The sequence below is a fragment of the Ambystoma mexicanum genome, chromosome 3p, assembly GCF_040938575.1.
Source record: "Ambystoma mexicanum isolate Mex_15411 chromosome 3p, UKY_AmexF1_1, whole genome shotgun sequence".
NCBI lineage: Eukaryota > Metazoa > Chordata > Amphibia > Caudata > Ambystomatidae > Ambystoma > Ambystoma mexicanum.
The window spans coordinates 673,994,273-674,017,252 of NC_090925.1; the positions used below are offsets into that span (position 1 = coordinate 673,994,273).

The 22,980-nt window shown below is 46.6% G+C and overlaps 1 protein-coding gene across 2 annotated transcripts in view; it reads left to right on the forward strand.

The window, feature by feature from the left end:
- Positions 1-580: 580 nt before the first annotated feature.
- Positions 581-22,980, forward strand: part of CPLX2 (complexin 2) — a 1,259,387-nt gene continuing 1,236,987 nt past the window's right edge. For both annotated transcript variants that reach the window (XM_069651446.1, XM_069651444.1), the window contains exon 1: positions 581-820. The gene's annotated coding sequence lies outside the window, so the exon portion shown is untranslated. The remainder of the gene's footprint in view (positions 821-22,980) is intronic.

Consider the following 22,980-nt stretch of genomic DNA (forward strand, 5'->3'; position numbering starts at 1 on the left):
TTACCAGTGCCTGTGTTTACTTCCTAGAGTTAAACTTTATTATTACGTTTTTAATTTCGATTATGTTTAAATGCATGCTCCTTCAAGCCACCCAACCTGCAGGGAACTTCTAGCAGGTTATAAATGAAGCTAAATAATGATTTATTTAACGAATCGGAAAATAAGCCCAGTGGATCTGTTCAGATTAAGCTCCGGCCAATCATTAGATTGATCGCTTGAGAGTAAAGTTCCGAAAGTTTAAGCGTGTCTTCTCTTGTGTTAGTTTTCGTTTGGGCAGCTCTGACACTCTTGTTTAAATGGGGCTCTGCTGCTTCCGGGAAAGGATCTGCTTCGGGCTCTCCGAGTGTACCCGTGAGCTACCTACACATGGCGCTCAACATGCCCTCGGCGAGTGAGGCTGCGAGTGCGCCCGGCCCGCCGCCCGGCTATAAGATGCGGAGGCAGAGCGCGGGAGAGGCATCTTGTCAGGAGACATGATGGAACAAATGCAGCCAATGTCTAGGACGTGCTAGCTTCCATGCCAGGCGCGAGGAGGAGGCTATTTTTAGCAGCCCTGTCTTGTAAGGCAGAAGGGGGAGAGCCCTGGCGTGGGAGTGCGTGCGTGTGTGCATGCGAGAAAGGGAGAGTGTGAAAGCGCGGGAGGGAAGTGTGTGCGTGCCTGTGTGCCCGAGTGTGCGTGTTGGGGTGGGTGTGCGTGCGCGTGGACTGTATGTGGGAGAGGAAGGAGGGACACCGACGGGTTCATGAAGATCACCGGAGAAGCCCTGCCGCCCAGCAGCACCCGAGGCGCCACTGTCGCAGCCCCCAGCATGTCTGCCAGGTTTGCACTTCCTCTTCTTAAACCCCTGGCGGCATCCTTGCCTCCCTGCCTCCTCTTGGCATGCACCGCCTAGGCCATGACTGCGTTTTGGGTAGTGTTAGAAGGGACGCCGGCTGCCATCTAGGATTTGCGGATGCTGCAGGGAGATAGTGCGTGCAGGCTCAGCCGAGCGTGAGCCCGGGGGTGCCGGGGGCTTCTGCAAGTCAGCGGCGGCGGTGGCGGCTGCGGCCGTAGAGCACCTTCCCTTCAGCACCATGTTTGCCGTCATCCCCTCTCCGGCAGCTATAGGCCACCTCTAGGGGGAGGGGACTAGTACAGTAGCCTGTTGCCTGTCTAGATGGCCAACTACCTCTCTTCACGTTATGTGCATGCAACTGTCTGTCCGACTGTGACTGGGTCAGTGTGCCTACGAGTGTCTGCCCGTCTCTCTGCTCCAACCTCTCTATATGAGGCTCTGGGTGGGGGAAGTCTGTTGCCATTTTCTTATGAGTGTGTATGTTTCTACCTGTTTGCGTTTGAGTGTGTGTTTGACCACAGTGCCTACACTAGCCGTATATTGCCATACACAGTGCATTTCTTGCTGAAGGGGGCAATTGATTTTGTATTTAGCATATTTTCCATTAACATTCTCTGCAGGTCAGAGCCGACCTTAGGCGGGGGCGAGCCGGGCGACCGTCCGGGGCGCCTTTTGCCCCCGCCACGCCAGCTCGGAGGAGTCTTTCAAGGGCTCCCCCCAACTGGCGTTGTGGGAGAAGATGCAGCAGGTGGCCTTTTACTGTAAAATGTGCCTGCGGCAGGGGTGTGCATTTAAATGCGCCCCTCTGCCGCGGGCACTTTGACAAGAAAAGGCACCATTACCCCACACCGCGCCAGCTCTGGGGAGTCTTTCAAGGGCTCCCCCGAGCTGGCTTGGTGGCAGAAGGCATGGCAGGCGCCTCATTGCCATTGAATGAACCCGCGGCGGTGGGCTCATTCAATTCAATGCGGTGCTAACGTGCCCTATTTAACCTCCTCCCCGAAGTGAGGAGGTTAAAAAAAAAAGTGGCCCCTCCTTGCCCCGCCCCTTCCACCCCGCCCCCTGTTAACCAGGGGGGCGCGGTGGGCGAGAGGGGGCGCCAATTCGCCCAGGGCGCTGCTGCCCTTAAGGCCGGCCCTGCTGCAGGTGAAGTCATGGTTACACACCAACAGTCTGTGCAGCTAGAGATGCAGCCACATACTACAATTGCATGCATTTCACCTTAATCAACCACCTGGCTCTGGGAGTAAAGGAATCATTATTGCAGCGGTAGGCAGTGTGGGTTTGTAGTGTGTATGCATGATGATATGTGTTGTGTGTGCACATTTCCCTTTCTGATTCACATGTCAATTTTTTAGGAAAAGATTGTCTTGCAATCCCAAGTCGAAATTGTTGCTGTTTTATGTGCATTTCACGGAAGGCTATACGGGCCTCATTACGAGTTCGGCAGTGCAGGGAAAAAGTGGTGGTCTGACCAGCCCGGCGCAACGGCCCCGGACGGCAGAGTTTTCACAGAAGCACCGACACCGTTATCAACGATGCTGATGCTTTCATGAACCCATTCCTGTGGCGTATTGGACTCCACAGGAATGGGGACTTCCTGAATAAACTGCCTGATATCCTGCGGCAATGGATTCGGTGTATTGAGGCCCTTAATCTCCAAAAATCGGTGGATTTAGTGTGCTGTAATTCCACCCACAGTAAATCCACCAGAAATCCACGACTCCAAAAATTGGCAATTACCACCACTTGTAATCCCATGGTAAACCTACAAGACCAAATGGAGGTATTCGTAAATGATATTGGGTGTAAATCTGCGGATTTACAGTGGAATTACGACCAAATTCGTAATGAGATCCTGTGTTGTAATTTCAAGGACCCTCTTAGCAGCTGGAGCTCCATTTATTAAAATACTATTACCCCTCAAAAGGCAAAAGGATTCTGCTAAGCACAGGAATACATGGCCACAGGACACAGGGTGTTTTATACTTCCAACACTTCAGGCATAGCGTCCCAGTGCCCACCGTATGGCATATAGGCTCAGAGTAGCCTATAGGCCAGTTCCTGAAGGGCCTGCCTAACCGATTCAATTGGATTTGTGGTATAGTGTGGTTCTGTAGATGACATAGTGGTCTGCACAGGGGAGAGTTTTGACCAGTGTTGTTAGCCTAATGTGCTTTCAAATGCACCATTTCTCAAAAATGTTTCCTAAAACCTAACATAAACTCTCCTCAAGCATGCTTGTGCTAAAGGTCATGATACATGTATGGTATGATAGGGGACCGAACCTGTGTTGCTCAGTGTTGTCTTGGTTCTAAGCGAGCACATTGCCCCTGAGCTATCCTCCCGAGACAAGTATGTATGTATGAGATTCATAAAGGCAGTGATCGAAGTGAGCGGGCACGGTCGGGAGCAGTGTTCCACTACTTTTATTTCTTTCTGTTTACCATTCCTGTACATTTTACAACCATATTCACCATTATATACAGAGGATGTGTCCATTCATGTCCTTGTGCAAGTGTAAAGTTTTAATTGGAGACTTAGTAGTCACTTAGACTATTGCAATGCCCCTGCCCCAACACCTTGTCACATGCTGCCCTATGCTTCCGCTCGCCCTCTCCCCTGCCGAGACCACAGTTCCACTACTTTTTACGGTACACTTATACCACTGCATAACGCACACCCTAGCAAGGAAGCGATGGTGCGCAGCACGTAGGTGCACACCGAGGGGGTCTCAGAGGAGCTGCAGTTTGTGAGTGTAGCCCACTTTTTTTGGGTGCCCAGATCTATTCGTAATCCCAACCCATCCCTGAAGACACATGTGGAGCCTTGAGCCAGGTCCTGTTTTACAGCCAGCAGCACTTGCATTGTAGGATTTGCTGCGCCATGGAGAGGTCAGGCGAAGCGGCCGCAGGGTCTGGGAGGAAGAGAGTGTTCCCTGTAGAGGCATGGGCTGGAAGGCAGATCCATGTGATGTGATGCTGAGCAGCGTTGTCCATGGAATGTCTTCCATTACTAAAGCACTAAACACAGTGGCGGCAAGAGAACGTCACTTTGACGCAGGCCCACGTATCTCTATGGAAGCTCTGCATGGGCAGTTATAAAGTGCATTCAGTGAGTCCAGTTGCTTTGTATGTATTACTGGGCATTGGACTATTTGTGTTCCGTGGTAAAAAAATGAAATAAAAAAAAAGTTAATTCTTATGGGGAAACGAGTGTGACATAACAGGCATTATGCCAGGAACGTTGCACTGGTGCTGTAAGCACTGGGCAAAAACAACCCTATTGCAAAAAATGCATTTTGAACCAGGGCAATATTTGAGCTAGTGCAGCACATGGCAATCGCTGGTCTGGTTAAAAAATCCATTAAAATGTAGGACAAGGGGGCCATTGGAGTACTCAGGCATTTCTCCATCAGTGCCTCATTGCTCCTAACACACTCATTTGACGTAGTCTGCTAAGGGTACAGTGATAGGAGTGACGAATGAACCAGCAAGAACGCCCCCTCTCTGCCCCCCCCTCAATCTCTCACATGATGGCCCCTTGTATCCTCTCAATTTTATTTCTACAACCACCCCTTCACTGGTCTAAGGCTGAAGAGAGAGGATTCGCTCCACGTTTCTGGGCAGTTAAATATTTACCAAGGCTTAATGTCCCAACAGGTTTCCGACATGCGGCCTGCCTACGCATTTTGCATAAAATAGCGGCAGCCATTCACCGGATGCACTCGGAAGCACACCAGCCTGCCCTTTAGCCCCCCCCTTCTCAGACCCTCTGTGTCCACCTTCTTCTCTTGGATTCTGGAATTGGCCCTTTGCCACAGGGAAAGGTTGCCGGCGGCTGCTAATCCTGGTTACTGTTGCACTGCTTCAACATGAAGAAAAAAAATGTTAAGTCAACATGGAGGGAGACCTGTTATTTGTGCATCCGCAGACACAAATAGCAGCTGTGTTTGCTTTGGGGCCCTGCCCGCCTCCACAGCTTTATGAATAGGGTTTGCGCTCTGATGCGGGGATCTTATCAACGCTCGGTAACAGCCACTGAGGGAAACATGGGGAATTAAAACAGAGGACTGTGTATTGAGAGAGAGGAGGCGGAAGGAGACGGACTTGTAAACAACGTAACAAGCTTCAGTTTGTGGATTAACATTTATTGAAGGGGCGTCCCACGTATAGAATACACATTCTATAACCATGTCATAGGACGACGCCGACTCCATTGTTATGCCTGGACCCAGGGCACAGGGTCCGGGTGTATAGGTGCTGGGAGACAACCAGCTGATGCACAAAGGACAGGGAGGCACACTGTCAGCCTGTGATCACAGAGCGCTTCAATGGCCTCTGGGCACCCATGCCATCATGGCCAACGCGGCCGGCGTTGCCCAGCGGAGGCACCGGCGCACACCTGCAGAGTTGCCCAGCAGGGGCTCTGCTGCACACGGGTGACATCAGGGACAGCGATGCCCAGCAAGAGCACTGTCCTGTTGGACGGCCCTGCTGGGTAGGCCCTCTGCCTGCTACGCAGCGTCAGTATCACAGTGGAGAAAAACGACACAGTAGGCAGGAGCCGGTGTATTGATTCAAGAGCAGGAAACCACACGTCCCTTTTATTAGTGTAGTCACATGGTCAGCTACATGTGAAATAGCCACGAGACCTTAGCAGGGACCCGTTACTTCGTAAAGGGGCACAACATTACATCCATGTCTCCTAACCAAGTGGTGGTTGGTGAAAGTATGAGGGACAGAGAGAGTATTAGAAATCAGTCTCCATCAGCCTTCACCTCTACCCTGATCCTCACAAAATCTGTATCTGGCGACATCTGGGGTCTTCTTCTAGGTACAGCACATTATTCCTTCCAACCCATAGACACACTCCTCACCTTTACCAACATCATGCTTCTCAGGGTCCACAGATCCGCATCTGCCTCCTGGCACCAGGTACACTGACTCCTGAATCATGAAAGAGGCCTTGTCCAATTACAGACACACAACTTCAATTCATCCGTGGCCTTGAACCCCCATCTCACCCAAACCAGTAGCCACTTTATCCCTGGCAATGTCTCCTCCCACTGAGCCCTCAACACCATCACCCCATCCAAGTCTACCACCATGCCAATCCAATTTACTGGAATGCCTTTCGCGTTGAGTTAACAGTCACCACCTCCATCAACATTGCCAGAGCTGCACAGAAGTGCAACCTACTCTGAACAAAAGAGAGCCTCGACCAAATTCCAACCTACCCACCCTAACCATATGTCAGAATTCAACACTCAAAGGCTATCATGTATCGGGCTTCTAATGTCCTGCATTATCCGTCTTCCACTAATATTGCTGGCGACTCTATTCATGTTACCATTGTATGTTGAGGTTCTGTGTCTGGGACATGTGTAAGTAAGGTCTATTATACAATGTTTACGTATACCAACATAAATGAGCTATCAAGGGCAAAGTATCATATTCTGCTCCATTTGCCTCGCTCTCCTCTGTTCGGCTGACTGGCAGCTGTCCTCTGGGATCCATGAGCCATGCGATCGGCGCACCTCCTGCTTGGCTGTGAATGTGTGGCTTCACTGGTGTGTTCAAGAGCTTGAGGCAGGGGCCTCCGTTGGTTGCCCTGTCCATCCAAGGGCTTTGCTGGATTGTGGTGGCAGGGGCATCACTGGATGTACCTATGGTGGGAGCCACACTGGATATCCTGAGACAGGACTCAGTGTGCTGCTGGTTGAGGCTCTGTTGTGCTTTCAGGCTCATGAGTTGCCTGGGAGATGTCCTGTGAGATGGGGACAGTGGCCACTTCTGTACATGTGGCACAACCTGGAGCTGCGCTCTGCTCACCAGACCCGTTAGCTAGGGGCCTGGTGGAGCTTTGCTATTCACAAAGTGGAGCCAGCCATGTAAAGCCTGGTCTGCACAAGGGACAACATTTTAACAGACATACTTAGCACACACACACACTTAATTATATATATTCAGTCAAAACACCTGAGTTGAAGTGACTTTATGGTGCCATTATAATGCCACAACACCCCTGAAATACAGCAAGGGTTGGGAGCTATGTCACCTTAACTATGAGGCCCCCGTTAAACAGCCCCTAAGCACACAGAAGGCATCACAAATTACATCACTGATGATATCACATATGACATCACTTAGGACATGTCAGATGCCGTCAATGATGACATCATATGAGAAATCAGATAGGGCACCATGTATGACCTCCTCAGTTACCTTACTGATAAGTGACAGTCTTTATGAATCATTTGGAACTGTACTTGCAAATATAGCACAGATGCGAAATACCATATCTTTTATGTAGGTCTGCAAATGTATCAATCATTGTAAATAACGGTATGGAACTCCAGACAGTTGGTGTTGTACATAGCGCATAGCAGTATACAATTTCAGATTCAATACAGTGGCAATCTGCAACATTTGGATCTCCAGAGATTTTGCATTACAACTTCCACTAGCCCCACCCAGCAAAGGCAATGTCAAAGCCCAAAACATGTTACGGAATGCCGGCTTCAAACCTTGGTACTAACATTATTACAACTTTCATCCATCCAGTACATTAGCTACTCTAGTCCTGATAACCATGTATCCACACAACATGAACGTGTTTTCCAACACTGTTGACCCTGGCAGGCCATCTGCCCCAACCTCTACCATTTGATATGGTCAAAGGCTATTTTGTATTTATTTTATTTTTCATTGATAACGTGCTTAATACCAGGGAGTGGTTTCTAAGTGTGGGATCAGGATTCAATGCTGTGTTGCACGCATTGTCTTGCTTCCAAGACAAACGCGTTGCCTCTGAGATATCCTTCTACCCCTTCTGCTACCTTTTGATTTGTTATGCTAACAGTAAATTGCCTGATATATGAAGATGCAATGATTTCAGAAACTGTTCCTACTCATGCATGTTGTATTCTTCGGTGATGTGGAGCAAAGTCGTAACTGTACTACCCAAATGTCTTCCTTGCATAGGGTAACTCTGGTGTATAAGAATACCATGGTTGTAAATGGACAATAATTTTAAATGCAAAATACAGTCAGACTTTAAATTGAATCCACCCTTATATGCAGAAACACGCATTTTAAATGGTACTTCTCTACTTGCATACAAGATCTGAGTTACCAGTTATATCATTGAGGATGTCTTGAGTGTTTCCATATGTGATGCCATTTGTGATGTCACCAGGGTGCTTAGGGACTGTGCAATTGGAGCCTGCTAGTTAATGTGGAGTAACATTCAAATCCTGCTGCATTTCAGGCATTTTGTGACATTAAATCAGCACTTTAAAGTGACTTCAACTAGACTTGTTTCACTGAACATCAATGGTTTTGTTGCATCATATTATTTCACATTCAGAGTGCTTCAACTAATGTTTGTGCAATGAATTTCAAGGGCTTTGTTGCTCTGAACTTATTCACCTTAACTGTCCCTTAACTGAAGTTGTTTCACTGAATTTCAAGGATTGTGTTATATTATACCTCCCACCACCTCTAATTCTGCCTTTTTTCTTATAACATAACTAATTCATATCATTTGTTGTCATGATCTGTTTTCAGCTATGAAACAACACGTGTATCAAATATTTAATCCTTTTTGTCTGCGCCCAATAGATGGTGTACTGTGACGAGGAAGATTGAGGTGGGGTTAATGAAGGACTGAGACGAGGATGAATGAAGTGCGTTTGTTCGGGATGGTGATGAGGACGAGTGAGGTGGGGTAGTGGGGGAACTTGAAGAGGAAGAGTGAGTAGTGGGGGACTGTAAAGAGGAAGAGTAACATGGTGGTCGTGGGTGACTGTGATGAGGTAGAATTAATTGGTGTTAATAGGGTACTGTGACAGCAGTGATGAGGTGGTAGTGGGGAACAGTGAAAATGAAGGGTGAGTTGATGGTAATGGGTACTGTGATGATGAAGGGTTACTTGATGCTAATGGTTACTGTGATGAGGAAGAGTGAGTTGGTGGTAGTGGGGTACTGTGACGAGGAAGGGTGACAGTGATAGTGGGGGACTGTGATGAGAAAAAGTGAGGTGGTAGTATTGCAGCACTGCCATGAGGAAGAGTGAAGTGGAGGTCGTGGGGAACTGTGATGAGGAAAAGTGAGGTGAGGTTATTGTATTGAGGAATAGTGAGGTGGTGGTAGTGGGGGACTGTGACGAGAATGAGTGAGGTGGTGGTAGTGGGGTACTCTGATGAGAATTGTGAGTTAGCAGTAGTAGGGTGCTGTGACGAGAGAGAGTGATTTGGTGGTAGTGGTGTACTGTGAAGATAATGAATGATGTGGTAGTGGAAGACCTCTGGAGACTGTTACGAGGAAGAGTAAGATGGCGGTTCTGGTGGAATGAGATGAGGAACAGAGAGGCGGTGGTAGTGGGGTACTGTGACAAGGAAGAGTGATTTGGATGTAGTGGTGTACTGTGATAAGGAAGAGTGATTTGGTGGTAATGGGGTACTGTGATGAGGAAGAGTGAGTTGGTGGTAGTGGGGGACTATTATGAGGACGTGTGAGATGGTGGTGTGGGGACTGTAACAAGGAAGAGTGAGTTTGTGGTAGTGGGGTACTGTGATGAGGAAGAGTGACACAGTCATAGTGGGTACAGTAATGAGAAAGAGTGATGGTGTGGTAGTGGGAAGCTGTGAAGAGGAAGAACAGATTGGTGGTAGTGGAGTACTATGATGAGGAAGAGTAACATAGGGGTGGCGGTGGACTGTGATGAAGAGTGAGATGGTGGTAGTGGGAATTGTGATGACAAAGAATGAGTTGGTTGTAATGGGTGGTAGCGTGGTACTGTGACAAGGACGAGTGAGTTGGTGGTAGTGTGGTACTATGAGGAATAGGGATTTGGTGGTAGTGGGGTACTGTGAGGAGGAAGAGTGAGTAAGTAGTAGTGGGGGACTATTATGAGGAAGAATTAGATAGTGATAGTGGGGGAATAAGATGGGGAAGAGTTAGGTGGTGGTATTGGGGCTCTGTGATAAGACAGAGTGAGGTGATGGTTGTGGGTTACTGAAACTAGGAAAAGTGAGTTGGTGGTAGTGGGGTACTGTGATGAGGAAGAGAAGGATGGTGGTAGTGGGGTACTGTGATGAAAAAGAGTGACACAGTGGTAGTGGAATAGTGATGTGGTGGTAGTGGAAAGCTGTGAATGTCTTGATGGTTGTGGTGTACTGTGACAAAAAGAGTGAGTTGGTTGCAGTGGGTTAATGGTGCAAGGAAGAGTAAGATGGTGGTAGTGGTGTAGTGTGACAAGGAAGAGTGACATGGTGGTAGTGGGGCACTATGACGAGGAAGAGTGAGGTGGAGTTAGCGGCGGCTGAGACAAGGAAGAGTGACTTAGAGGTAGTGGGGGACTGTGATGAGGAAGAGTGAGATGATGGCAGTGGGGTACTGTGGCAAGGAAGAGTGAGTTGGTGGTAGTGATGTAGTGTGATGAGGCAGGGTGATGTGGTGGTAGTGTGGCACTGTACTTAAGAAGAGTGAGGACTGGGGGACTGTAACGAGGAATAAGGATGTGAGGGTAAAGATAAGATCATTGTGTACTGGGAACAGGAAGAGGGATGTGGGGGTAAAAGTAAGATTACTATTGGGACTGGGACGAGAAAGAGGATGAGGGGGTGCATAGGTAAGATTACTATTCAGTACTGGGACAAGGAAGAGAAATGAAGGGGTTCTGGTAGGATAAAAAAATTAGGTACTGTGATGAACAAGAGGGAGGAGCAAAAATGTAGATATCTTTCCTGCTGACAATCAGGATTGAAGCGACACAATCACTCTTAAGTCATATGAATAGCTTGTTCAGTCAAAACAAATGATATAGTAAACAAGCATTGGCTTCCCTTGATCTTATGTTGCACACTCTTTTTTCAAAGTAATTAAACAAATACATGTTTTGCAAGCAAATGTAACACCACCACCTACCATCGGCCCCTTAATATCCCTCTCCCACACATTTTAAGTTAACTTAGAACACAATCCCTTTAAATAATATGTTTTTTCTTAAAAACATGTATTGCCTCCTAAACTAACTTAAAATACCCCTCTTCCCCTTACTGACAATTGCAGTGATTGTCACAACACAATTATAGTTTTGAATTATTTACTCTTTTTGCCACTCGAAAAAAAAATCAAGATCTTGGCAAAATGCTCAGAAAAAATAGAATACATTATCCCCAATCCCCAAACCACCACGAAGCATCCTTTCTTACCCTACCCACATGCACCCTAGCCTCACAAGTAACTTATGTGCACCCCTATATAATTTTAGGGCAGCTTGCAAAAACAAATCTAGATTGATATTGAGTTTTTCAGTAATGAAAAACATTGGCACCAGCAATGCATTGTAGGAGACATAACTAACTTTCCGAGTACAGAGGCGGGTACAGAGGCTCTCCACTCTACAGCAAAATAAAAAGAAATGACTGAACTGATTAACGGCAAACCAATAAAGGATTTCATTTAAGCGCTTCCTGTTCAACCTGTTTCTCAATTGCCACAAATCCATCCAGGGGTGTAGTGTGTACACTTGAGCAAATATCTGACATTTTCCACAGGGCAAAATGAATGGAAAAGTGAAAAACACACTCCTTTTGATGCTTTGCATCTCTTGAACCATGACACAGATTTGCACACAACTTTTCAAGTTTTGGGGGTCCGGGCCCCAAAGTACATTTCTGAAATGTTGTGGAGATACTTACTTTGTCTCAAATGTTAATTAGACATAGATTGTTTCAATTTCCTATGGATTTAGATTTCACCTTCACTAGTGGGTGACTAGCGTCAGCCTATATAATATCGTTCAGCATGTGCTCAAGTTTATGCCACCTTAACTCAAAGCCGACTCATTGTGCACCTCCTGGACCCACAGGGGATATCACAAATAACATCACTATATCATCAATGACTTCATTGGAAAGTAGAGCACACTGATGAAATCTTTGATGACACCATTGATGACATCACTTATGTTATCACTTACAACATCGTGAATGACATCTCTGGTAGCACAAATTACAATGGAAAGTGAGAAAGATGCAATGAGTAAAAATAAACTACTGATAGACACTTAAAAATGTAAGCAGAGGGACTGACATGCTTTTTTGTCTTAATTTCAAATCTACTTCCCCATACTTCAAATTAATTACACATGGTAGCCATCAGATTCTACCAGTTCTGAGCTAGATAGTAATAGAAACGTATCTTCTAATCAAAGAAATTCCAATACCGATATTTGCATTTTGAATGACGGCCACTTCTGGTAAATTGTGAACTCAACAGTGTGAAAAATAATAACTTGGCCTCCCGGTAGGAAAAGGTAGTCTGTGTGGAAACATTCCCATGTTATAAAGTCCACCACATACCCTTTCAAGGCATGGGGATGAAATGAAGGGGTGCTTAGTAACAACGATTTTGTAGCATTCCAGAGAAGAAAAATAAAATGAAAATAAAGGACCAATTCACCAAATATCTTTGTTGTTGTAAAGGAGTGGCAGGGGCACTCTTAGCAGCTTTCCCGATTCATTTGATTTGATTGGTTATTTATAACGTGCTTAATACCCAGATGTTTCTAAGTGCGGACCCGAGGATTGTTGCTCCGTGTCATCTTGCTTTGAAGGCGAGTATGTTGCCCCTGAGCTATCCTCCAGAGCCTTTTGCGGTCAAGAGGGTACTTGGCCCACAACAAAATCCCTGCCGCAAGAACGCAAGACTCAACCATAGGGCAAAGTTTGCTGTCTTTATTATCAAACAAAATGACAGGGATTACACTAGATCAGCATAGCAGTCCGCAGGTTCTCGTTCTCCAAAAGTTTGACACACCGTTTTAACCATAAATGACATCACATAAACAAGTTATGTCCACCAAAACCTATCAGAGATGGGGATTGATCAGTTTAGGAAGATTAAGTATATAATACATAGGTAGTGAAGTAACTTTGCTGAAAATGTTGGGATGGGGCATGGCATCTAAATGAAAGGGGCCCCTGCTAAATGAGTGGGACAAAATGGTGTGCCACAAAAGTCGGGGGAGTGACAAAACACCCCTGTCCCCCTAAAAATGCACCCATGAAAATAGGGGTTAGCTTGGTTATTGGATCACTATATCTGGTGGATCCTCCTAGGACCACCTCTTAATGTAGCAAATACAAAGTTGCAGGTTAACAGGGACATTTTTGGTCACTGCAACAAAGTGTGCCTTAATGGGAAAGGTAGCTAAGGATTGGACAGAACGTGTCTTCCCAACCTTGGGACACTGACAGCTACCAGGCTTAGTGGAATAACTCAAGATAATGGGAACGATCATGAACATGCTGTATGTTCCCATCATGTTGCCATCTCTGATCACCTCAGTCCTTAGAGCATACATCCAACTTTGAACCTGTGTAGTAATTGTATCATTTCACCTCTGGTTCAATGGGAGCAGCTTTCCTACATCTGCCTCAAATGAATAGGCACTGTCTTAGTCTTCCAGGTCACGCGTGTGTGGGCCTTGAAATGGAGCTCTCCTGCTTGTAATTATGAGGATTTTAAGCTGTATTCCTTGCACGTGTCTTATTGCCTTGGTAAACCGGAAACTTTCCATCTCTGCTCGTCCTTGGCTAGGATATGCACTATGTCTGTGCTGGAAGTTCTGTCTGTCTACTGTGGAACCAGGCTGTCAGCTTCCCCATGTATTCAAATTCTGTCTTGCCTTCCCCGTTCACTTTAGTGCACCTATGACATCCATCTTTGTTCTTATGGCCATCCATATTAGTTGCATGTTAAGTTAAGCATCTGCAAGGTGATTGTATGTATTCTTGGCGTCTTGCTGTTTCTGTGTAGCTTATAATTCACTGGTGTAAGTGTATCAGTCATCTAGCTACCATGAGTCATAAGCATTTGTTTTGTGTCTATCTGCATTAAACTAAGAATGCTCGTCTAACTTTGTTCATGGATGTATGCTTCATGTCTAAATGCATCTATGTCGTGATGTCATTAGTGACATTATCAGCTTTTGAAGTTCTAGTCCGTCGACTTGTTCAATCAGTGACAGCTCGAGCTCCTCCATATTATCAGTCAGGTTACGGTATGAATGGCTGTCTGAGCGACTAACGTTTCTCGCATCTGCGATACGTTGACAATGGTGATGAAGGGCCCAGGAGTGATGTACATCTCTTGTTTCCCTGCCTTTGGGCTTCAAGTTGAGTGGGGGTCACAATGGCCACACTTGCACCACTGTCTTTAATCCCCCCCTGGGTTGACAAGTCAACCACACTCCACTAACAACCCTCCCTATTCATGTGCAGTTTCGGGACCCAAACATTTGTTACTCATCCTAGATGTCTATGATACTTAGCATGGCCGTCCAAACCCCAGGTCATGTAGCTGCAATCTCTGTCAGGGACGCACCATACCCATTTTCCCCAGTAGTCAAGAGAGTTGGCAGGAAAATCTGCATTGTGCCTTGTCGGAACAGAGGACACTGCGTGAGTTGTGACTTTAGCACATTATGTATTTCTTGTCCTCGTCTTCTTCTGTCTCTACATCCAGTAACACTTTCATCACTATAGTCTTTTCAGTAGTCTGCCTGCATTATGATATTGCTACTCTGATGGTTCAGTAGGTGAATGACACTAGTATCAATGCTGCTATCAGAAAAGATGCATGATAACCGGTCGCTATCTTTTTCTACAACATGTGTCTTTTCCTCCATTTGTGCATGCAGTTCTGATAGTTGGGTGATAGCCTCTGTCAGGATCCCATTCTCTTCATCATGGGCTGGAGTGTATGTACAGCGAGAAGGCCCAATCATGGTGCAAACGCCTCCTTCAATGCTCGTGAGAAGGTCTAGAATGTATCGATTCTGCAGGAGCATTAATCTGATAGCGCTTAATTCATCTTTGATGGTGTTGAACACCTTAATGGTTGAGTTTATTGTCTGCATCAGCTCCCATCATGTGATTTGAAGCCGCTTGGCATTAACATTAGCTTGAACCGCTGTAACAATGGACTTAAAGAACATCTTGGTCCTGCTGAACAGTATAAATTGTGGTGGTAATGCGTCTAAGTGCGTCTTCTATTTTGGATTATGCGCAGTTCCCTCTCTTCACTCTTGTCAGCTCGACAGATCTCTTCTTCCTTTGATGCCTTACAGAACCCTTCTACTTGGATGTCTTTCTGTGAGTTAGAGGAAGGCCCTCACTTGTATCTGGGTGGTGGGGTTGTACCAATCCTTCACCGCCTGGTCTTTGGCCTGGAGCGGCTGCTTCTTACCGCCATCTACTTGGTGTAAGTCACAGTGCCATGTGCTATCTGGCACTTGGATGACTTGCTAGTCAAGCCAGCCTTCCACATGGCTTGAAGGACCTGTTTTATATGAGATAAATGGTCATTCCAGGTGATTCTGAATACCACCACGCCGTCTGGGTAGGCAACGCTAATGTCTTCCAGCCCCATTAGTACCTGGTTCACCATTCACTGGAAATTGGCAGTGGCATTCTTTAATCAGAGTGGCATAACTGTGAACCGATAGTGCCCCTCCGTGATGGAGAATGCAGGCCTCTCTTTTGCATGATCACTCAGCCTGACCTGACAGAAACCTGTCTTGAGGTCATAGGTACTCATTAACTTGGCAGTGCCTAGCAAATCAATGAGCTTGTCTTCCCGAGGGATGGGATGTGCTTCTGCCTTCGATAATCCATGTAAAAGTGGACCTCGGTTTTCCCGCCACTGGATGTTTTAGGGATCATTACCACTGGGCTAGCTCAGGGGCTGTCGGGCGGTTCAATGACCAGCAAGGCCAACATCTTGGAGACTTCCTCCTTGATGGCGTCTTTGACCTTGTCAGACATCCAGTGAATCCCACTTTTCACCGGTTTTCTGTCTCTGGTGTCGATATCATGGATGCACCAATCAATTTTCCCGGAAGTCAGTGAGAGCAGTCCAGTAAACTGATCCAGCAGCTGCTGGCAGTCCAGCCTTTGCTGTTTGGGGAGGTCTGGGGAAAGTTGCACTCCCTCAAGTGACCCGTCAGTAGGTTCGGCGTGGAACAATTCGGAGAGGGGATCTGTCTCCTCCTCGATCTCGTCATCCAAGACCAGAGCCATCACTAAATCATCCCGGCTGTAATGGTGTTCAAGCTGGCTGAATTGGAAGACCAGGTGTGTCTACCTCTGGGTCTTCACATGAATGAGGTTGATCACCTGACTGATCTTCTCTAGCACCACATAGGGCCCAGCCCACTTGTTGTGCAGGGTGCTGGGTTTGACAGGTTTCATGACCCAGATCATCTGGTCTGTCCTGTACTCTTCCATGGTAGCCTTGTGGTCATTCCAGTGCCTTGTGAGATCCAAGGTTGTCTATGGGTTCTGGGTGTTTTGTTCCTTTTACTTAGCCATCTTGCATTGTATAGTCCACTATTTGTTGTGAAGGAGTTTGGGGATTGCCCTTCCATCCTTCCCGCACCAGACTTATCTGACCCCTAACAGAATGATAGACATAAACTTCAAGGGACTAAACACAACATTGTTCTGCGGCAGCTCCCCATAGGAGAACAGGAGGCATGGCAGGAGAATATACCACTTTCTCCTCAGGGGCTCTTCCAAGCCAACTATTATGCCCTTGAGGGTCTTGTCAAACCTCTGAATAAGCATGGGTTTGTGGATGAAAAGGCCATGGGGAACTTGTAGGTTACTCAGCATTTCTCCCACATGGACTTCATGTATGTGATATGAAGTTGGATCCCTTGTCAGAAATGGCTTCTTTAGGGAATCCTACACAAGAGAGTACCCTGATAAGAGCCTTTGTTACCACAGTGGCTTTTATGCTCCTCAGGGAGACAGCCTTGGGGTACTGTGTGGCAACCACAGATAAGATATAGTGGTTTCCTGAGGAGGTTTGGGGATCCAAAGGACCCACAATCTCCACACCTATCCTTTTGAAAGGTTGCCCGACCACAGGCAGTGGAATTATAGGGTCCTTGGTGGAGTCACCAGTTGTGCCGGATGCTTGGCAAGAATAGCAGGACCCAGACAAATGCTGTTATGTTTGACCCCATCGGAGGCCAGAAGAAATGGGCCCACAGCTTCATGTTTGTTTTTGTCATGCCAGATGTCCTGCCAATGGAATATTGTGAGCCAAGTCCAAAAGGAACCTTCTGTGGCACTTGCGAACAACCAAACACCTGCTGGCCTCCCACCTTAGAAATGTTGATCTGACTGTACAGGAGACTGTTCTCCCTGTATGCCTTTAACATCCTAGGAGCTTCCCCCTGGGCTTGCTTTTCTGCTTGCTAAAGCAGATCTGACAAAGTTGGAAAGTCACGCTGTGCTTGGCAAAAGTCAGCATGGCTCAGGCCCCCAGCTAAGGACAAGTGACTTATCTCAGGGAGACTCGAGAGGTCTGAAGCTACTGTGTCCTCCACGTCAGGATCGTGTTGTATACCTCTTGGTCACCCTGACGTTACTGAGTCGTATGCCACCCTAGCAGGCACTTAAGCAGGAGCAGGTTTCTCTGTGGACTCTACATCCGGACTGGGTAGCACTGGCAGAGCTGGTTGTATGCCTTTGTCAGCCAATAGAGCCCTTACACCTATGGCTGCCAAGTTTGCTACCCGACCTGCTTCCATGGCACTGAATCGTGTGACTGCAGCAATAATTTCAGTGTCAGATTGAATCTACTGGAATGGCATCCTTTACAGCAGCGTGAAGCTGAGAGTTTTCACCTATCCAACTGAACTCCATGGTAGCCAGTGGGCATCAGGTGAGAACATCAAATCCCCTGACTAATCTGGGAGGACCAGGGATGATCTTGTCCTTTTGCACCTACTGTCGTTGGACAGTGGTGATACTCACAGCAGTGTCACAAATTGCTGAGACTTTGAGCCCATTAACGATTACGTGGTCAAAAAAGATCTCTGTTAGCAGGAAGCAGGGCCTTTGTTGGAGATGCAGTACCTTTCCCGCCTTGGGATAGTAGGGTGCACTCGGCCAACCCCAGGCCCAAGTGGGAATCCATCATCTTAGATGCCCATGTTGACTATTTCCTCTTCTTCCTCCTCCTCTGTGAGCGCAGCGATATCTACAGCCAGCATGTATCTACCCTTGCAGGTGGGATGTCCCTTCATATGTGTCCAATATCTGTAGGTAAAGCAGCCCTGAGGGGCTGTGAGTGAGGATGCCCCAGTGCTAAGGTGCCCTCACTCCTCCTTTCTGCTGGAGCACAAGATGTAGGTGTGTGGACTCTCCTCTCTGGTCTTTGGGGCACTTTCTTGATAGGAGAGTGTAGACCTTTGTGCTTACCTTCTTTAGATTTACTTTTCTTTACCCCCTTGTCCTCAAGTTTGGATACCCTAACCATGTTCTTTTTCTGGACGTGGATACCCACAAACTGATCGGCTGCACTTAAAAGCACCTGAGGATCTGTGATACTTTTGACCATTAGATGCTGGTTTAACTTAGTCTCACGTTGCTTCAGAATGCTCTCACATGCAATCGGATTAAACATGCACAAAAATGTGTCAACTTTGTTACATGTTACCCAACCATTCAGATAGTTCAGGAATTGGTGCTTAACTGTCTCAAAGCGTTTGAGGTATTGTTCTGGGGTCTTGCACAACTTCTGGAGGACGGCAGCCTTCATCTTGTAATAGATAGGCCTCTGGAGTCAAATACATGATTAGATCAGTTCCAACCATCATTGTTGCACATCTGGTCTACAGCCCACAACACCTCTTCCGCCTCCTGGAAGTGCAGAGCTAAGTCCAGCTTTTTGAACCAGTCAAAAATGTCCTTCACTGAAGGCTAGATTAAGTCCTTAGGTAGGTGGTGCCTAGACTTTCCTTGGAAGCCACTGCCGGAGACACTTCCTTTCCCACTGGACATCTTGCTGGCATCCTTTTGATCCTCAAACTCCAACTTGCACTGCATCACAGAGTCCCTCTGCTGCTTCTCCTCTAGGGCTACTCTCCTTTCTTCCAGGAGGTAGATCATGTCTGGGTCAATCACAGAGAGATGCCCTAGTTGTCTGACTGTAGCACTGGAACCCCTGGATGCGTGCAACCAGTGGGAGCCGTGTGACCTTCTGAAGACCTGTGCCTGCCCAGTGGGGGGAATTCTGAGAAGCACTATCACATTCGCCCTCCTAAGCAGTTTCCATGCCCTCCGAGGTGTGTGGCAACATGGCTAGGGGGGTCCAGCTCGCTGATGGTCCCTCGGTAGCCCCCATCCCTTAAGCTTCTTTGAAAGCTTGGAGGCTTTTCAGCAGTTCACTTTATTAACCTTACTGCTATTAGGGAGACAGAGGTTGTGCAAGACACTTGCTGTCCAGGTCTCTACTGTGCTCATGTTGAGATCCATGCTTGTAAAAATTCCTTAGCAGTAAAAACTAATGTTAACTGCACACTTTTATTTTGGCTGGCTGAGCTACAGCACAGTCGGGTACAAACCCTCCACCCCCCACTGCCACCAATTTGGAAAATTGGATTCTGCCTCACTGGAGTATAAGGATGAGTAGAGGTAAAAATGGCCCACTCAGCCCCCACACTTCTAAAAATCAAAACACAACAGAATCATAAAGGTAAAACAGGGGCAATCAAGAGGTATACCTCCTTCACTTTTTGTGGCACCATGTGCCTAGAGAAGGCTGTACTCTCAAGAGGGATGTGAATGTGAACCAGTAGTGACCCAAGCAACACAGTACCATAATGCAAAATAAAGGGAATCTCCAATGAAGGTGCTATACAAATATAAATACCTTATTTAAACACACCATCTGCACATAGAACGAAAAATGATTACTACACAAATACCCACCACTAAGGAATGAAAAGAGAAGATGCAACAAGCTGGAGAAAGTAGCACTCTGTGCATAGTTCCAGGGTAATAGTCAAGGTCTTACCATAAAAGGGTATTGGGTTGAAAACAGGAGCGATCACAACCTAACCAGTGTGACAAATCAGGAGAGTCAGTCACTATTCCCCAGAGGGGAACCTCTCCTTGTGACACTAAGACGGTGAACCGGCTACAGACTTTCTCCCCTAGGTGTGGTGGAAAGCGGGATCTCACAGGGAGAGAGTCACTTCTTGGGAATAGGGAGACTCGTTCCGAGAAGGAACTCCCTTTGCATTTCACTCAAGGAACAAACAAGAAAACATCTACCTCACCAGTTCCCTTCTACAACTATTATTGTGGTATATTTACCAATGAATGTCCAATTGGAAATGACATGAGTAAGCCCCAGAGAGTAATAAAGAATGAGCAACTGCCTGACACTGATACTAGGAGGCCCAATGGAGTGAAACATAACCTGGACAAATACAAAGGAAGGACTATGACAGGAGCTTGGGAAACCTCAATGTGATCTTATAAAGATGAGAGAAGCAAAGTTAACATGGAGAGAGACCCGGGGGTTTCAAATGGGTTGTGCAGACAGAGAAGCTAGTCTCCCATCTATTGAGCAGAATGGAAGAACGGTTTCCGAAAAACACCTGAGGGCAGAGAGCCTACAGAGAAGTTCTGCCACGGACAAGCATCCCATAAAGAATTCACTTATAGGAGGACCCAGTCAGAGGTCAGAAGGAGAGGAGAAACCATTCTCGTAACAATGTCAGCATGGAGGTACCCCTGGCGTTACTGACATAAGAAACAAATGAGAGAAGCACTGTGTACCTGACTTGCAATGAACAATGGACAGAAGGGAAGAACAGCCTTCTTCAAGCAGGAAGCACCATCTAAGAAGTATGCTGAGCCGTGCTGTGGAGCACAAAAGCCATCCTACCCTGAACAAAACGAAGTAGTAACAGAGACTATACAAAGAGTAAGACTATCTACAGGAACTCTCATACTTGTCCCAGTTGTATCAGAGACAATAAGAAGAGTGAGAATAACTACGGACCCCTCACACTTATCCCAGTAGTGCAGATCAACCCACGAAGTGTGACAATAACTACGGGACTCTTTATACTGGTGCACATAATATCAAAGAGTGTAATTGGAGTCTACTGGTCAACAACCTTGAGGATAGTATAATACCAAAAGAGCAAGCACAACTATACACTGCGAGGATCAAGACGCAGAAGAAGTTAGGGGTCAATACCCCAGCAGAATAAACTTTGAGGCATCTAAAAGGATTATTCTACACAACACGGAAAAGTCCTATAAAAGAACTGAATGAACTTGTGAGTAACATAGCAGAACGCTTCTTGAAGATTCCATATTAAAGTGGAATAAGTCTATTTGGAAGTAACCTTTCCAAACCCCGGAGAAGGAAGTCGTTCCCTTGGTCTTTAGTTGTTTAGAATTAGTGGTAGGGTAGGGATAGGTTCGTTTTGGGACTGAGGACAGACTCTTGCTTTCGACTAGTACTGTGATGACAAGCACCCTTGTTTTAGTTGTGTTAGGCAGAGATACACTTAGATTAGGGAAAGTTAGGCTGTTTCTCTTCAATCTAATAAACGCAGTTGAAACATGGTGAATCCTAGTCGGTCTCATACAGCTGACCCTCCACACTAGTCTCTAGGGTCCAAGTGGATTGTGAGGGCAGTTCAGTGTCAATAGTACCTGGATTCAATTCTTGGTGGGCTGATGTATCAGACCCTATATCGAACGATGATATGAGTGGATCAGGCTCAGTTCGAGCATGTAGGATAATGGAGTTCCTGTTAGCAAGCGGGTGTCAAATAGGGGTAAATGCGAGTGCTCCGAGTGGTAGAACCGTGGCCCTTTAAAGATGCACATTGAGGCAGTCCCAGGAATGCCTCGCAGTTGCCAGGTTCAGTGGGCGCTAGCCCCTGGAGGTGTCGGCATGTGACGCTCCAGCAGTTTGGGTTGCAGGGGATCATCGTTGAAGTGGTGATCAAGGGAGCATCGATGTGCAATCAATGAGGTGCCAGTTGATAGGCTAGTTGGGCTGAGCTGTGCTCGAAACCCGCGGTTAGAGTCAGCAAGTGACTCTCTGGCGATTCGGTTCGGTTCGGGTTCCGGCAATGAGAAGTTGCTTTTGTCCTAAAAGGTGAGATTCTTCAATAGGACACTATGCTGTGTCGACCTGGTAAAGATGCAAGCAATCGTTTGGCTGGAACAGAGACACCAGCGACAACGTCTTCCCGATGGTTAAAGATGCAGAGAACACGGATACACCGGTTCGGTATGGGAGAACAGGGAGCTTCTGCAAGTCTAGCCCCCAGGTTACTGTGAGGCCTCGGCATAGGACCCGAGGAGAGGATGCATCTGTTCAGGGTTTTAGGAGATTCATTGCAGAATGGTTGGTCCTGGTCACTGCCAAGATACATCAAACATTTGAAATCCTAGATTTTCGATTCTAATGTGACATCAACATTTTTACACCACAAACGGCATCAACATGTTTTCTTAACCCAAGGTGTAATGTGCGCCCATCTTGAACAACCTGTAACAAATGCATGTGCTGGTTGCGCTTGAAGATGCCTATTCAAATAATTCCAGTTTTGGTTTATGGACACCTTTTCCATTCTCAATCTTCCTCAATCACTTGCACATATCAAACACATTCTTTCAATTATATCTAGAGAGCAAACTCTCATTTTTTTCCCAAGTGCAGGAATTACTTCTAACTGCAATCAAAATATTCAGCATTGCCCACTAAGTTCTGTTTATTACAATTTCTCCATTTTCATTCTATATCTTTTTTTTTCAAAGCTTTTACTATCATGCTTGTAAAACAATGAGTTGTCACATCGCAATGTCGGAAAATTACTTGGAAAAAGAAAGGATCCCTGGGGCACCCACAACCTAAGGTAATCTATCTCACTAGCATGCTTACTACGATCTAGGCTTGTGCCCTATAAACCCAGCAGGCTTCTGCGCTCGCCTAACCAATCTTTGCTATGCACTCCCAGATTCCATCGGGCCAGAGTCTGAGGAAAACCCTTACGGTACAGGCCCCCATGCTCTGGAACTATTTGCCGCCTGAGCTGGGCAACATTCCAGAATATCTTCTTTTTCGAAGGAATCTGAAAACTCATGTGTTCTAGACCTGTCAGACGGAAGTGGCCCTCTCTCTCTCTCTCTCTCTCTCACTCCTTCTAGCGCCTTGATGCCTCTGGGTCTTTGCACTCTATGTATACTCATACAATACAATATATGCCCCACATCCATTCTTCCTTCAAACATAGCTCAGGA